At 44.0% G+C, this 17,912-nt stretch overlaps 1 protein-coding gene across 5 annotated transcripts in view; it reads right to left on the reverse strand.

The window, feature by feature from the left end:
* The window catches only part of SGF29 (SAGA complex associated factor 29), a 38,675-nt gene that overhangs the window by 19,399 nt on the left and 1,364 nt on the right, over nt 1-17,912 (reverse strand). The gene's annotated exons all lie outside the window — the stretch shown is intronic.

The raw sequence follows: 17,912 nt of genomic DNA on the forward strand, positions 1-17,912 counted from the left end.
ATAAAATACCTTGGGGTAAATTTAACCAAGGAAGTGAAGGACCTATATAATGAAAATTACAAGGCCTTGCTGAGAGAATTGGATGACGACATAAGGAGATGGAAAGACATTCCATGTACATGGATTGGAAGAATAAACATGGTTAAAATGTCCGTTCTACCTAAAGCAATCTACAGATTCAACGCCATCCCAATCAGAATCCCAATGACATTCTTTACAGAATTAGAACAAAGAATCCTAAAATTCATATGGGGCAACAAAAGACCCCGAATTGCTAAAGCAATCCTGAGAAAAAAGAACATAGCTGGAGGCATCACAATCCCTGACTTCAAAACATACTACAAAGCTACAGTAATCAAAACAGCATGGTACTGGTACAAAAACAGGTGCACAGATCAATGGAACAGAATTGAAAGCCCAGAAATAAAACCACACATCTATGGACAGCTTATCTTTGACAAAGGAGCTGAGGGCATACAATGGAGAAAAGAAAGTCTCTTCAACAAATGGTGCTGGGAAAACTGGAAAGCCATATGTAAAAGAATGAAAATTGACCATTCTTTTTCACCATTCACCAAAATAAACTCAAAATGGATGAAAGACCTAAAGGTGAGACCTGAAACCATAAGGCTTCTGGAAGAAAACGTAGGCAGTACACTCTTTGACATCAGTATTAAAAGGATCTTTTCGGACACCATGCCTTCTCAGAGAAGGGAAACAATAGAAAGAATAAACAAATGGGACTGCATCAGACTAAAGAGCTTCTTCAAGGCAAATGAAAACAGGATTGAAACAAAAAAACAACCCACTAACTGGGAAAAAATATTTGCAAGTCATATAGCTGACAAAGGCTTAATATCCATAATATATAAAGAACTCTCGCAACTCAACCACAAAACATCAAACAACCCAATCAAAAAATGGGCTGGAGACATGAACAGACATTTCTCCAAAGAAGATATACTGATGTCCAATAGGCACATGAAAAGATGCTCATCATCGCTGATCATCAGGGAAATGCAAATCAAAACTACACTAAGATATCACCTTACACCCGTTAGAATGACAAAAATATCTAAAACAGCAACAAATGTTGAAGAGGTTGTGGAGAAAAAGGAACCCTCATATACTGCTGGTGGGAATGCAAACTGGTGCAGCCACTATGGAAAACAGTATGGAGAGTCCTCAAAAAACTAAAAATAGAACTACCATACGATCCAGCCATCCCACTACTGGGTATTTATCCAAAGAGCTTTAAGTCAGCAATCCCAAAAGTCCTATGCACCCCAATGTTTACTGCAGCACTGTTTACAATAGCCAAGACGTGGAAGAAACCTAAGTGCCCATCAACAGACGAATGGATAAAGAAGATGTGGTACATATATACAATGGAATACTACTCAGCTGCAAAACAGAACAAAATCATTCCATTTGCAATAACATGGATGGACCTTGAGAGAATTATGTTAAGTGAAATAAGCCAGCGAGAGAAGGATAATCTGTGTATGACTCCACTCATGCGAGGAATTTAAAACTATGGACCAAGAACAGTTTAGTGGCTACCAGGGGAAAGGTGGGGTGGGGGGTGGGCACAAAGGGTGAAGTGGTGCACCTACAACATGACTGACAAACATTAATGTACAACTGAAATTTCACAAGATTGTAACCTATCATTAACTCAATTAAAAAAAAAAAAAAAAAAGCAGCATGCTCTGGCCCCAGCTCTGCTGCTACTATCCTGACCAATGATTCAAGCATTCTGGTCTCCATTTTTTTTTTCTTGAGAATTAACCCTGAGCTAACATCCACTGCCAATCCTCCTCTTTTTGCTGAGGAAGACTAGCCCTGAGCTAACATCTGTGCCCATCTTCCTCTACTTTATATGTGGGATGCCACCACAGCATGGCTTGACAAGCGGTGTGTAGGTCCACACCCAGGATCCAAAATAGCGAACCGCAGGCCACCAAAGCAGAGCATGTGAACTTACCCACTGCGCCACCAGGCCGGCCCCTGGTCCCCATTTTTTTTAACCAGCAAAATGGGGGCTCAAAAGACAACTTCCTAGTGATAAAACTGTAGCCACCCCTGATGCAGGAAGGGTTAATAATCACTGGAAAAGGCTTGCCAACAAACTGTGACCCGGAGGTGAGAAGGCCGGTTAGCCAATGACGGGTAAGACCTCCAGGAGGAGGCAACCTAAGCCAGGCATCGGTCGCCCAGGGGCACAGGTGGAGACACAATATCGATATCGGGAGCAGGAGGAGCTGTTGCCTAGGAGGCCTTGCCTGCTCCGAGATAAAAATATACGAGCACAGCAAAAACATGATAATATCAAACAGAGGCCGAGGGACGGCTCCTTGAGAAATCACTAAGAATTCTTGGCATTCGCTAATTACTTCATCCAGAACACCTGTGTACGTTTAACAGATGTAAGCTATGTATATATTGAAACACTGGTTATAATAAACTCAGAGTGGCCATCAGCCCTCTCCACATCTATCCTGATGTGTACATTGGACTGCGACACCGACAAAAACAGTTACGTTCTTACCGTAAATGGGAGAATTATTGACTACTAAAAAATATCTGACTTCAGGTAAGATGAATGTATACTGATGAAAATAAAATACAACAAAAAGTAATTAGAAAAAGAATAAATGACAATAAAAGGTAATAAAAGGAGCAATTATCCTTGCCTAGTTATTTTAACTAGGTAAAAATGGACATATGCCTAAAGATAAAGGTAGATTGGAAAAAAAACAAGAGGAAACTTTTTAGGGTGCTGAAATTTTCCATGATACCCTGCCTTTTTAGAAAGATTGTTCAATTAATACATATCTCTATACCTATACAGATCAGATTCACACTGAACAGAATAAACTCTTCCCCCACTAATAAATTGTGAACTCCATGTATTTAAATATTCATATTTTCTTAAATTCTATGCTTCTGTTTATCAAAAAAGTAATATACAACCTAGGAATAGTGGAGGAGCTTCCTCAACCTGATAAAGGGCATCTATGAAAATCCACAGCTAACATCATACTTACTGGTTAAAGACTGAAAGCTTTCCTTCCTAAGGTCAGGAACAAGACAACAGTGTTCTGGAGGTTCCAGTGAGGGCAAGTCGGCAATGAAAATGAAATAAAAGAAGCCAAATTGGAGAGAAAGAAGGAAAACTATCTCTATTTGCAGTTGACATGACCTGTATACAGAAAATCCTGAAGAATTCACTAAACAACTATTAGAACTAATAAAAAGGTTACAACTAATTGCAAGGTCACAGGACACAAGATCAACAGACAAAAGTCAATTGTGGGGCTGACCCCGTGGCCAAGCGGTTAAGTTCGCGCGCTCTGCTTTGGCTGCCCAGGGTATCACTGGTTCAGATCCTGGGCGCGGACATGGCACCACTCGTCAGGCCACGCTGAAGCAGCATCCCACATGCCACAGCTAGAAGGACCCACAATTAAAAAAATACACAACTATGTGCTAGGGGGATTTGGGGAGAAAAAGCAGGGGAAAAAAAAGAAGATTGGCAACAGCTGTTAGCTCAGGTGCCAATCTTTAAAAAAAAGTCAACTGTATTTCTATACAGCTGTGAACAACAATCCACAAATGAAATTAGGGACCAGCCCCGTGGCCGAGTGGTTAAGTTTGTGCGCTCCGCTTCGGTGTCCCAGCTTTTGCCGGTTCGCATCCTGGGTGCGGACATGGCACCGCTCATAAAGCCATGCTGAGGTGGCATCCCACATGCCACAACTAGAAGGACCCACAACTAAAAATACACAACTGTGTACCGGGGGGACTTTGGGAAGAAAAAGGAAAAATAAAAATATCTTAAAAAAAAAGAAATTAAGAAAACAATTCCATTTACAATAGCATCAAAAAATAAAATACTCAGGAATAAATTTAACCAGAGAGGTGCAAAATTTTCACTCTGAAAACTACAAAACACTGTTAAAAAAATTAACGAGACCTAAATAAATGGAAAGTTATCTCACGTTCATGGATCAGAAGACTTAACAATGTTAAGATACCAATACTCCTCAAACTGATCTATAGTTTCAATGCAATCCCTAGCAAAATCCCAGCTGGCTTCTTCGCAGAAATTAATAAGCTCATCTGAAAATTCATATGGAAATTCAAGGGATCCAGAACAGTGAAAACAATCTTAAATGAAAAACAGTTTTCCCAATTACAAAGTGTACTACAAAGGTACAGTAATCAAGACGGTGTGGCACTGGCATAAGGATGAACATAAAGATCAACGGAGCAGAACTGAGAGACCAGAAATAAACCCTTACATCTACAGACAATTGATTTTCAACAAGAGTGCCAAGACAACTTCATGGAGAAAGAACAGGTTTTTTTATAAATAGTGCTAAGACAATTGCATATCCCCATGTAAAAGAATGAATTTGGACCCCTACCTCAAACCATACACAAAAATGATCTAAAGATTTTTTTTTTTCCTCCCCAAAGCCCCCTGGTACATAGTTGTATATTTTTAGATGTAGGTCCTTCTAGTTGTGGCACATGGGATGCTACCTCAGCATGGCTTGATGAGCAGTGCCATGTCTGCACCCAGGATCCGAACCGGCGAAACCCTGGACCGCTAAAGCGGAGAGTGTGAACTTAACCACTTGGCCACGGGGCTGGCCCCCAGGCAAAAATGATCTAAATAGACACTTCTCTAAAGAAGTTATACAAGTGGCCAATAAGCACATGAAAAGATGCTCAATATCATTAGCCATCAACAAAATGCAAATCAAAACTATGAGGAGTTATCATTTCACACTCACTAGGACGGCTATAATCAAAGAGGCATAATTAGTTTTGGCAAGGATGTGGAAAAATTGTACGAATGGATAAAGTATGGTATTATCTATACAATGGAGTATATTACTCGACAATAAAAAGATATGAAGTACTGATACATGCTACAACACGGATGAACCTTGAAAACATTACGCTCAGTGAAAGAAGCCAGACACAACGGACCACACTGTATGATCCCATCTATACCAAATAGCCGCAACAGGCAAATCACAGAAATAGGACAGGGAGGACGTTGAGGGAGAAAGGAGAGTGACTGTTAATGAGTAGGGGCCCTTCTGGCCAGGTGATGAAAATGTTCTGAAATTGGATTGTATGGATGGCTGCACAACTGTAAATATACGAAAAACCACTGAATTGTACATTTTAAATACATGTAAATCCCCATCACCCCCAGCCCTGGGCAAACACTAATCTACTTCCTACCTCTATAGAGTTGCCTATTCTGCACTTCATTTCTTTTTATTGCTGAATAATATTCCATTGTTTGGATAGACCACATTTTGTACATCAATTAATCAACTGATGGACATTTGGGTTGTGTTCACTTTTTGGCTATTATGAATAATGCTGCTACGAATACTCGTGTACAAGTCTTTGTGGACATATTTTCATCCTCTGGGTATATACCTAGGATGGGAATTACTGGATCACATGGTCACTTTATGTTTAATCTTTTGAGGAACTGTCACACTGTTTCCAAGGTGGGTGTGCCATTTTTACATTCCCATCAGCAATATATGAGGGTTCCGATATCTCTGCATCTGCGCCAACATGTATTATTGTCTATCTTTTTGATTACAGCCATCCTAGTAGGTGTGAAATGGTAACCAGTAGTTTTGATTCCCATTTCCCTGATGGTTAATGATAATGAACATCTTTTCATGTGTTTATGGGCCATTTGTGTATCTTCTTTGGAGAACTGCCCTTTTTCCCATTTTATTGGGTTATCTTTTTTGAATTGTGTCTTATGAAGCATGTTTCTAATTTTATGAAGCCAAATTTATCTATTTTTTGATTGCTTGTGAAATTGATCTGTTTTTTTCTCACATGTGCATCACTATTTTTATACCACAGCTTTATAGAAGGCATTTTAATATAGAGAAGAATGTGTCCCTTAAAAAAAAAAAGTCTAGGGGCCCCGTGGCTGAGTGGTTAAGTTCGCACTCTGCTTTGGCAGCTGGGGGTTTGCCAGTTCGGATCCTGGGCACCAAGCTACACACCACTGGTCAGGCCATGCTGTGGCAGCAACCCCACAGAAGAACTAGAATATACAACTATGAATATACAACTATGTGCTGGGGCTTTGGGGAGAAAAAAAAAGAGGAAGATTGGCAACAGATGTTAGCTCAGGGCCAATCTAAAAAAAAAAAGTCTAGTTGCATTAACTAGAACCACACAAAATAATGGATCTGGAGTTTAGAGATTGGAAGTGGATAAATTTGAGAATGATCAGCAGACAGGTCATTACTAAAGTCTTGGGAACTGATGACGCTAGGGATTGTCTGCTGAGTGAGAAAAGAGGGAGGCGGAAAGAGCCCCACTGAGCTACAAAGGTGAAGGCGGGGACCGAAGATGAGAGCTCAGGGAAAGGTCCTGGGAAGGAATGAATTAGTATGGAAAAGGGTTGTTCTCTCCGCTAAATAAAGCAGGAATCCCGGTCAGAACCACCTGCCTTCTCCATGCCCACACCTGTGCATGTTAAAATTGGGGGCGGTCCCACAACTGGGCAGCTGGATTTTACTTTATCCTGCACCATCACAACACAGACAGCAGGCACTCCCACTGTGCTGCGGGCGATCCAGTTACCCTTCCCTGATGATTCTGTCTGACATTTCAAACCTTCTCTCTCCTCGCTACCTTTGCTCCTGCCCTTGGATCTGGGTCTGGGGCCCCTTACCTGATGTCTGAGGTTCCTACTTTACTCAGAAGAGAAGCCAAGAGACTTGATTCCCATTATCAAAATGAGGAGCTACTATGAAAAGGAGCAGCACCTGTCAGCTGTGCCTTGCCCTGCAGAGGGAAAAACTGTCTATGTACTTACTGAAGACCAGCCCCTCCTCTGTGCTCTTGGACCATCTGATACTCCTTCCCTAAGCTTTAGGAACAAACAAGCATACTTCAGGAGAGCCCATCTTCAAAAAGAAGAGGAACTTCTGAAGCCACGCTCACCTCCAGCTCCCCACCCATCTCTGTTCTTCTTCACGGCAAAACTTCTTGTCCAAGCATATGCCTCTACATCCTCGCCCCCATTTTACTTTTCAACCCACTTCAATTTAGCTTATGTCCTCATCAGTCCAGTGAAAATTCTCTCAAGGGAAGAAATAACCCCCTACACATCAAGGCATTAGATCCTTTCCCGCTTTATCTGACCTGACCTGTTAGCATCTTGACACAGGGGCCCACTGCCTCCTCCTCGGACTTCAGGGCCTCCCTCCTGCGGGGTTTGCCCCCACCTCCCCTGCGCTCCTCCTCAGTCTCCTGGGCTGGCCTCTCTCCTGCCTGTCCTCCAAATGCTGGCACTCCTCAGGGCTCGGGGTTGGCCACCATCCCACGCACTCCTAGGTCTCTCCAGCCACCGCCTTCCCACCCCCGATCTGTGTGATTACATCTCCACCAAAGCAGGACAGTGTACACGAGGGGATGATTAGCAATACCAAATGCCACAGAAAAGGGCTCAGAGCTGTCTCCTGAACCTGACAGGACGTTACTGAGGACCTCAGGGAAAACACTTTCAGTGGGAGACAGAAGCCACCATGCAGGAGGGGTGTGGTGCGAGGAGTAAATGTAGATGCTACCTCCTGTTAGCAGGGCTGTGACACCAGAGAGAGGTGGGGGAGGCTTGAGGCGGAGACACAGTGGCTGGAGGAGTTTACAGGTGGAGGAAATATGAGTGTGTTGGCTGAGGGGCGGGAGCACGCCAAGTCCAAGGGAGAGGAGGCTGAGGGACGGGACCTAGCCCTGAGACACATCCAGTGTCATCTCTCATTTGCTACATTCCTTCTGGCCTGTCTTACCTACATACAAACACAGATGTTCTGTCCCACGCCATCCCACTCTTCAAAGAGGCTGAATGGCATGCCCCTTCTCCTCCTTGCCAAGGATACAAACGTTACACTTTTTTCAAGGACCAGTTTAAGACTGGTCTTGCCTGAGTAAGCCTAACTAAGCCAATTTTTCTCTCGTTTGACTCTTCCTGGAATGTACCTCAACTTTCCAACCTACCTTTATAAACTGGCTTTCTAGCCAGTTGATGTAGGTAGATCTTTTCTTGTCCAACCAGAGTGGAAGCTCCTCAGGCAAGAACAGCCATCTCTGCTTTCATCAGCAATCCCCTTTCTTCAATAAACCCACTGATAAGTAGTGTCAGGCACTTGGCAAGAACTTGGTCATTTTTTCTACTTCACACACCACCTCTCTCCTGCCCTGACCACCAGCCCGGAAGTTAGCTCCATTCTGAATTTCCCATATCACCTAATCCAAACTTCTTTTTCCAGTGTAGGCTTTTTCCTTGGCTCCTGCAAGCTACCACATTATCAACAATGAACCACATGATACTGACTCCTGAATCTATCCAGACGGCTTCCCCAAGATTCAGAATCTTACATTCTCATGCCAGCTGGACATCTTGACCAGAGAAGATCCCAAATCACTACTGCCAACAGACATTCCTTACACAAGTCTCTCTACTTCCGTATGCCAGAAATTTTCTATAATAAAAAAAGTTTTTAAATTAATGCTCCAGAAAATATTCTAAAATTAGATTATGGCAATGGTTGTACAATTCTGTGAATGTACTAAAAAAAAGCCACCCCAATGAATTATACACTTTGAATGGGTGAACTGTATGGTATGTGAATTGTATCTCAATAAAAATGTTAAAAATCAGCATGTCCAAAACCAAACTCATCATCTCCCTACCCACCCCACCCTCAAAACTCCTATGTGGAGCCTGCTCCTTCTCTGTTGATGTTACCATAACCCATTCAGCGACCTATGCTGGAAACTGAGTTATTTTCAAATCCCCCTTCTCCCTCAATCCCCATGTCCAATCATCACCACTCCTGTCAGTTTATTGCCCCAATAAATCTGCCCACTTTTTTTTGTTTTGGAGGAAGATTAGCCTGAGCTAACATCTGCTGCCAATCCTCCTCTTTTTTGCTGAGGAAGACTGGCCCTGAGCTAACATCCATGTCCATCTTCCTCTATTTTATGGGAGACGCCTGCCAGAGCATAGCTTGACAAGCAGTGTGTGTGTCCGCACCAGGGATACGAACCGGTGAACCCCAGGCTGCCGAAGCAGAGATGCAAACTTAACTGCTGCGCCACCAGACCAGCCCCAATCTGTCTGCTTTTTATCCTTCACTCATTGTTTCAGGCCATATTAGGTTGGTCTCCCTGTAGCCTATGCAGCAGTGGTCCTAACCGGTCTTCCTTCCTGCATTTGCATCTCCATCACATCCACCCTCTACACAGCCCCAGAACCATCCATCTACAAGACTAGTGTGGTCATATTCCCCGACCAAAGCTTTCAACCCCCTGCCTCCAGGATAAGCCAAGCCCTTGACACAGGACACAGGACTCCATAGAGAGGCTTCCATCTCCACCTCCTCCTGACTCATTACTGTCTGCCTCACATTTTGTGTTCCAGCAATACTGAAATGTTCCACTTTTGACCAAACACCAGGTAATTTCTTATCCCCATGCTCTATGTTTATGTTGTTCCCTCTATCTGGGATGTCCTCCCTGTAACCAGATCACCCCCAATCCTCTGCCTGATTATTCTCTAAGACCTGGCTTACTACCAAGTCAGCTCCTCCACTAATCACAGACAGAAACCCCCAGTCTCCTAGGCGAGTTAAGTTACCTTTCTCTGTGTTCCCATTGTACCCTGTGCATCTCTCTACCACTGTGCCTACCAATCACATCCAAATTCTCTTTGCATTTGTCTCCTCCCCTAGCTTGTCCAATCTCTTGAGGGTGGGCATCACTTTATCCTCTGCACCTAGCACAGAGCTGGCACACAGTACTCACCATCCTCACTTCTACTCCCATCCACTCCTCAACCCACTGAAGTCTGGCTCTCCCCGAGTCCCCAGTGAGCTCCTGGACCTTTCTGCTGTACTGAACACCTGACCACACGCTGCTTCTCAAGGCTCTGCTTCAGGCCTCCAATCTCCCCTATTTCTCTAACCACCTCGCATGGTCTTTCTGCTGCCCTCCTCCTCCACCCAAGTGGAAGATCACCTCAGGATCATCTTCTCATTGGCTGCAAGGCCCCATATTCTGAAACTTCCAAATCGGTATCAGCCCTGACCTCTCTCCAAGACTCCCAACTCAGACTTCTAGCTGCCACTTGAATAACTCAAACAAGATGCCCCTGAGACACCTCACATTTTCTGTCCTGCAAGGCTCTGCCTTCCAGATGTTGGTTAATGGAGTCTGTCACTGTCCAGCCAGCTTCCCAAGCTGGAAATCCTATAGTCATCAATTCCTCCTTTTTGCTCATCTCCAATCCCCCACCTCCTGGATCAACCTTCATGTCAGATTCCATTGATTTTGCCTCAGAAATTTCTCTCAAATCCGCCCCCCTCTTTTCCACCACACCTGTTACTGTTTTAGCTTAGGCCCCCATCACATTCCACAACATCACCCCATCTCTGTCTCATTATGGTTAGACACAAAGCCTGTTTCTATTGAGGAGAAAAAAACCTAACTTTGAGTAGATAACATATGCACACAGTAAAAGAATTCAAATGACTCAAGAAGTACAATGAGGGGCTGGCCCCGTGGCCGAGTGGTTAAGTTCTCGAGCTCCACTTCAGTGGCCCAGGGTTTCGCTGGTTCGGATCCTGGGCACAGACATGGCACCACTCATCAAGCCATGCTGAGGCAGCATCCCACATGCCACAACTAGAAGGACCCACAACTAAAAATATATACAACTATGTACCAGGAAGCTTTGGGGAGAAAAAGGAAAAATAAAATCTTTAAAGAAAAAAGAAGTACAACGAAATCTCCCACCCCCAGAAGCAGCCACTACTGTTTCTTGGGTATTTCTCCAGAGACATCCCATGATTATACAAGAAAAAAAGTTATGTATCTCATAAAAACTTTTGCGAATGGCAGATGCAGAGACAGACAGACACACACACACGAGATGGAGGTTGAGACTTTCAGCAAACCCAAGTGAAAAAGCTGACCCACGTGGTCTGCAGGGGAAGGAGTAGGTCAAATACCAAACAGGGAGGGCCTCCTCCTGCCACCAGCAGGCAGCAACGGGAGAGGAGGGCCCCGTTTTTGAAGAGAGACCTGTTGAAGGCCTCCGACACTCGGCCCCTACACCACTTATCAGAATCCCCTCACATACAAACGGTGACTTGTGATTTTTAAAAAGCTTTTGTCTCACTTCATTTTTATCTAGTGTGAAATAATTTTGAAGTGCTGAGATGACTGACAGGATTCTGGAGGATCACTGTGCCTGCTGGGTAATGCCCTGCCTAGAACAACCTCATTTTATGATTTGACAACACACTCCTGCCATCTCCAGATCCTGTCAGCGGTCAACTCTCAAAGTGACCAGCAAGCTGTTTCCACTACTCTGATGACCCTTCTGCCGGGACCTAACCAACAAACGGCAGCACAGTCTCACTACTCAAACGCCCTCTCTTCTCTGGGGCACCCACCCAGGCAGTCAGCGGCTCCCCAGAGCACTCTAGCCACCCCGCTTTTTCTAATATTTCCTAATTTAGGTGGAAAAAATAGTACAACATTAAAGAACATCTTAAAGCAAATCTCAGCAATCTAAAATGATTTTCATTTCGGATGCCACCTTCTGTATATGCAGTATAATTGCAATCACAGTGTATACGCTCTGTTAAGACTGCTTTCTCATTGTGTTGGAGTCCACTTCTCAGACTTCTAGCCCCTTAAGTACACGTCTTAATCATCTTTGTATCTTAGCACCCAAAATAGAGCCTGAAACATAGGAAGGTTTTGGGAACCATTTGTCAGAACCTACTCTGGTGAACAGAGAAAGAGGCAGACCGCATGCCCAGCGGCGACAGAGGCATAAAGTCACTTAAAGAAGTGACGTATGCCACCTACACTAAAGCCATCAGGGAAATGAACTCACGTGTATTTTAAGAGTGTTCCAAGGAGGGGAATGGGGACGGAACAGCTGTAAGGTTCTCAGAAAGCCATGTGCTCACCCTGCGGGAGTTCTTTAACCTTTCTGAGTCTCAATAAAAACCAGAGCTCTCACCCGCAGATCAGCTACGTAAGGTCGGTCCCAGGCAGTTCCTGGCACAGTGCACACTTAGTGAATACAAGCTGCTGAGATGGGGATCAGGGGACTGCCAGGAAAGAAGACAGGGACTGCAGTGAGTTGAGCAAAGCAGTCAAAAGCACAAGCAAAAGAAAACACTGATGCATCCCAAGCCAGGGGAGCACCCTGAGATGCTGGACTGTCTCAAGACCACGCCATTTAAGGGGGCTCTCCTGTTTGAGCTTTGCCTCCTGGGTAGCGCCCTGCCTAGGAGAACTCCCTCCTTTTATGATTTCATAACAAACTACTGCTATCTCTGGATCCAGTCATGAACCGGAATTTACTCAGAAAACACCCCCAACAGAGGCAAAGGTTTCTGCGGCTCTCCACTCTGAACACGCCACGCCTGCTGGTGCAAAGCAAGTGGCAGCAAGGCACTGGGGACTGGAGCCATATCTGACCCAAAGGCCAGGCAGCTCCCAGCTTGGGGAAAAAAGCTTCCAGCCCAAGCTGCCCGTCAGCAGAGTCCAAGGGTCCCAGCTGATCTCAGCACTATTCTCAAACCACGGAATTAGGTTAGGAATTAAGCAATTCCTGCAAAGTTTCAGGCATTCTTATGAATTTTGAGGCAAGGTCCAGGACTCTAAACTCTTTTGGGTCCCAACACTCTCTTCCTTCCACTGACGCAGAAGGCCACACCCTCTATTTCTACCCACAGAGAGAACTACTGTTCTGGTATTTTCCACTGTAGATTAGTTATGCCCGTTCTAGAACTCCACAGAAATGTAATCATGCCATCCACATTCTTTAATGTTTACATTCTTTCCCTTAACGTGTTTTTGAGATTCTCCAGTGTTGCTGTGTAGCAGGAGTTTGTTCCTTTCTACTGCGGAATAGCATTCTGCTATAGGAACAAACCAGTTCTATTGTGATGGAACGTGGGCTATCTCCAGGTTTTGGCCATTATGAATAAAACTGCTCTGAGCAGTCATATGTCTTTTTTTAGACATATGTTCATTTCTTTTGAATAAATACTCAGGTCTGAGGTGGATATTTTATAGGAAACTGCCAGACCAGACCCTTTTCCTGAGTAGCTGTCCCAGTTTCCACTCCTACCAATAATGTATGGACGTTCCAGTTGCTCTATATCCTTGCCAACATACAGTGTTGTCATTTTTACTTTAAAAATTTTAGTCATGCTAGGGACTGGCCCGGCGGCGCAGCGGTTAAGTGCGCACGTTCCGCTTCTCGGTGGCCAGGGGTTCGCCGCTTAGGATCCCGGGTGCAGACATGATACTGCTTGGCACGCCATGCTGTGGTCGGCGTCCCACATATAAAGTGGAGGAAGACGGGCACGGATGTTAGCTCAGGGCCAGGCTTCCTTGGCGAAAAAAAAAGAGGAGGACTGGCAGCAGTTAGCTCAGGGCTAATCTTCCTCAAAAAAAAAAAACAAAAAAAACAAACAAACTTTAGTCATCCTAGCCAGTGTGAAGTGCTATTTCACGGTGGTTTTAATTTATACCTCTCTGGTGACTAATGACATTGAGAACCTTCTCAAGTGCTTATTTGACTTCCTTTATTTTCAATTCAGTGGCTTTTTAGTGTACTGACAAAGTTGTGCAACTATCACCACTATGTAATTTTAGAATGTTTTCATCACCCCAAAAAGAAACCTTGTACCCATCAGCAGTCACTCCCCATTCCCTCCTCGGCTCAGCCACTGGTAACTATTATTCTACTTCCTGTTTCTACGGATTTGCCTATTCTGAACATGTCATATAAACAGAAACATACAATATGTGGCCTTCTGTGACTGGCTTCTATCACTTAGCATAATGTTTTCAAGGTTCCTCCATGTGGTAGCACGTATCAGTACTTCATTCCTTTTATGGCTGAATAATATCCCACTGCATAGATAATATCACATTCTGTTTTTCCATTCATCAGTTGATGGACATTTGGGTAAAATAATTTTTTTTTTAAAAGATTTTATTTTTCCTTTTTCTCCCAAAGCCCCCCGGTACATAATTGTGCATTTTTAGTTGTGGGTCCTTCTAGCTGTGGCATGTGGGACGCTGCCTCAGCATGGCCTGATGCGCGGTGCCATTTCCATGCCCAGGATTCGAACTGGTGAAACCCTGGGCTGCCGCAGTGGAGCGCGCAAACTTAACCACTCAGCCACGGGCCGGCCCAATAAAATAACTTTTATATAAAGAATTTGGAACTCCTTCTCTGTGGTTATCTTCTTTCCAAGATGGGCCTTTATCATGCGACAAGGCATTAAAAAAAACGACAAACAAATGAGAGACTCGCCAGTGCCAATCCCTTCTTCTGGGTGTCTGCAGTTAGTTACTGCCTGCTTTCGCTTGCTCTCCAGTACCTTCAGATAGCAAGCAGTCTTTTATATTTTGTGCAGAGTTTATAATCATTATTTACATAAAGGTTGGCCTGATATGAGCTACTCCACCATTACCGGAAGCAACCTCTGAATACACTGCCCAGCACCTTTTCTCCATTTTGGTAACAGTACTCCAACTTCCCTTTGGGAAACGATCCCCCACTTTCATTCTAAGGATGGGTCTATGACCTGGGCCCATGAAAATATTACATTCTCCCTGACCACAACGACTGGTTCAGGCAGAGACATGTGACCCAGGTCTGGCCAAAATCAATTTCAGATCTTTTGCTGGAGCTATCTGCAAAGGATACCCTCTTTCAGTTGGTTGTTAAGAGAGTAGCATAGAAGCCTGGAACTGATGGAGGCTTTTGCCTGCTAGAGAGAGAAACCAACATGGAGGAGAGCACAGCTGAAAGACAGAAAATACTGGTGACGTAATTTAGGATTCTGGATACAACCATGCCTGAAGCTGGTATACCCAGGACTCCAGTTAGAGTCAGTAGACACTCCTTTTCTGCTTAGGTTAGATTGAGTTAGTTTTTTGTTATCTGCAACTGAGAAGTCTGACTAATAGGTAATTCTTAGGGATCCAGGTTGCAAGGTGGAAGCACATATTGATTGCTAAACATTCAGCCTAAAACTGTTCTCTGGCCCCTCTACTAGCAGCCGAGGCCTCATACAAGCAAATTCAAACATCCTATATTTAAGCCACTCTAAGATTAATCCCTCAGGGCTTAAGACAATAAGAGCTTTGTTCTGAGTCAAAGGGAAGCAAGGCATCTAAGACTCTCCACTCAGATCCCATACCTTCAATGCAGTCACCATAAATAAGAATCTGCAATTGTCAACTGGTTTAAAAAAAAATTAAGGAGAAGCGACGACTTCTTTTTTTTCTCCTAGTACCTACCATGCTTCTGTACTGAAGCTTACACAAGTGATTCTCGTGGAAACCTTACAGCAATCCGAAAAGCACACCCTCCTCACAGCTGGCGAAACTGAAGTTCAGACAGGTTAAGTTACACCAGGGAACCCAGGAAATACAAGTAGCTGAGCTGGGGCTGCAAGACTGCAAACTCTAAAATCTACGGTCTTCCTCCAACTTCCAAATTTTGTCACAACTGCGGCATATTCAATAGCAAAAGAGATCATGGAAGTAGAAGCATTTTGTCTACTGTAAACTGCCAATCAACTGTTAGGTTATTATGATTACCCTGAAAGTGTCACCAGTAAGATGGTGTCTCACTATGGCATCTGAAAAAAAGAGCAGGAAAATAAAGGTAATAATGACAGCTATTCCTTACAGAGTACCTACCTCGTGCTGAGCACTTTTATGTAGATTATCCTATTTAACAGTCCTAACAATCCTGCAAAGTAAGTACTATTCATTTAGCACTGTGGAAACTTGAATCTTGGAGAAATAAACAACTTCACCAAGGTTACAAAAGGAATAGCGGCAAAGGTGGGCTTCAAATCCAGATACATCTGACTGCACAATCTAAGCTTTAAGGGCTCAGAAAGCCCTTAGTATCATCAACATCCAACTCCCATTAGTTCAGTGTCCACCAAACTACCATCCACACCACTGATATAGTGACCACATATCCTGAAGTGACATAAATTGGGTATTTTTTTCCAATGCAGATGATTCATCCAAAGTCTAAACGAGATTCATTTTTAAAACCTTTGTAAGAATCTTTATATACAAATTTAGAATTCAGAAAAAAAGGCCTGCGACTTACCGCATGTCCCAACTTCCAGCTCCACAAAGTTGGTGGCTAAAACTATGGACCCTAATGGATCTACCAAATGAGAACAGAGGGCCTCATGCTTGGGCCAGGTATTTCTAAAATGGACACTCTGGTTTACGAAACACTTTCAAGGCACTGCTTCACATCCTGGACAGCGCCTCTCAAACAGCCCTCTCCTACGGACCCTACCCTCCAATAAGACCAGCGAACAATTCCAGTGCCCCCAACTCAAACAGGTAAACTTTCATCCTTCTGTCGTGCCTGCCCAAGCTGCTATGCCTGCCTGGAATGCCCTTTCATCCTTCCTCCACTTCCCCCCAGAGTCTCTCAAATTTACTCATCATCCAGGGTCCAAACCAAACGGCAGCAAAGTTGATGCTTTTACAGCAGTACTCGCCAACCTTTCTCACACCACGGCACACAGAGAACACGGTAATATTTGTACGGCATGCTGGGGTAAAAGGGAAAAGCTGCTCACAGCCATAAAAGCCTGGCAGGGTGATCCAGCTGCCCCAGGCTCCTCTCATCTGCCCTGATGCCAAGGGCAATCAAAACTTCCAAAGCAGGGGGCCGGCCCCATGGCCGAATGGTTAAGTTCGTGTGCTCTGCTTCAGCGGCCCAGGGTTTCACCGGTTCGAGTCCTGGGCGCGGACATGGCACCGCTCATCAAGCCATGCTGAGGCGGCGTCCCACGTGCCACAGCTAGAAGTCATCCACAAATAAAAGAAAAATACACAACTACGTACTAGGGGGCTTTGGGGAGAAAAAGGAAAAATAAAAAAATCTTTAAAAAAAAAGTCCAAAACACTGTACACAAACTTCCATTCTTGCACTTGTCACACATACACCGAGACACTAATTGTTTCATTTACTTGTCTCTCCTGCCAGACCACAACTTCTCAGAAGACAGGGATACAGTTTTATGCATTTTATATTCTCAGCAACTAGCACAGGGCCTGGCACCTACTTAAAGTCCTCAAAACAGACTGCTGAACTGAGCTGAATCCTGGTAACCTCTTAAAACAGTCTTTTGTCTTAGAAACACTGCAACAATTCTGAAGCTGGACCATTCGATATCTTCTCCTCCCCGATCACAGAAAAAAAAAATTGGCTGCTATCAACACGTTCTAAGAGGGATTGTCTACCTCCCATCTATGGAGAAGAGGTACTTCCCCTTTATAAATTCACTCATTCAATAATATTTATCAAGTACCTACTCTGTGACAGGCATGATGGATATACAGCAGTGAATGAGACAGTCTCTGCCTTGCTATAGTCCAGAAAGGAACAAAGATATTAAACAAATAGTTCCATACACTTTTTTGTGGGTGAAATAACACTCTAATAGAGACACAGAATAGATAAATGGATAAATCTAAAGAAATAATGACAGAGAACACCAAAAACTGAAAACAAATTTTCAGGCAGAACGGACCCACCAAGTGCCAGAGAGAATACTTACAATTAGACACCCAGCAGTGAAACTTCAAAGCCTCAAGGATAAATACGTGCTAACAGAAGGATGGAGAAGGAAGGGGGGGAAGCAAAAGATGCCAAGAATAACTCAAGTGCCTGGCTTAAGCAACTGAAAGAATGGGAGGACTGGGGAAGGTGAGGTGTGTGGCAGGTAAAACTCAAAATTTCAGTTTTGGACATGTTT

This window comes from Equus asinus, chromosome 14 (genome assembly GCF_041296235.1).
Source record: "Equus asinus isolate D_3611 breed Donkey chromosome 14, EquAss-T2T_v2, whole genome shotgun sequence".
NCBI lineage: Eukaryota > Metazoa > Chordata > Mammalia > Perissodactyla > Equidae > Equus > Equus asinus.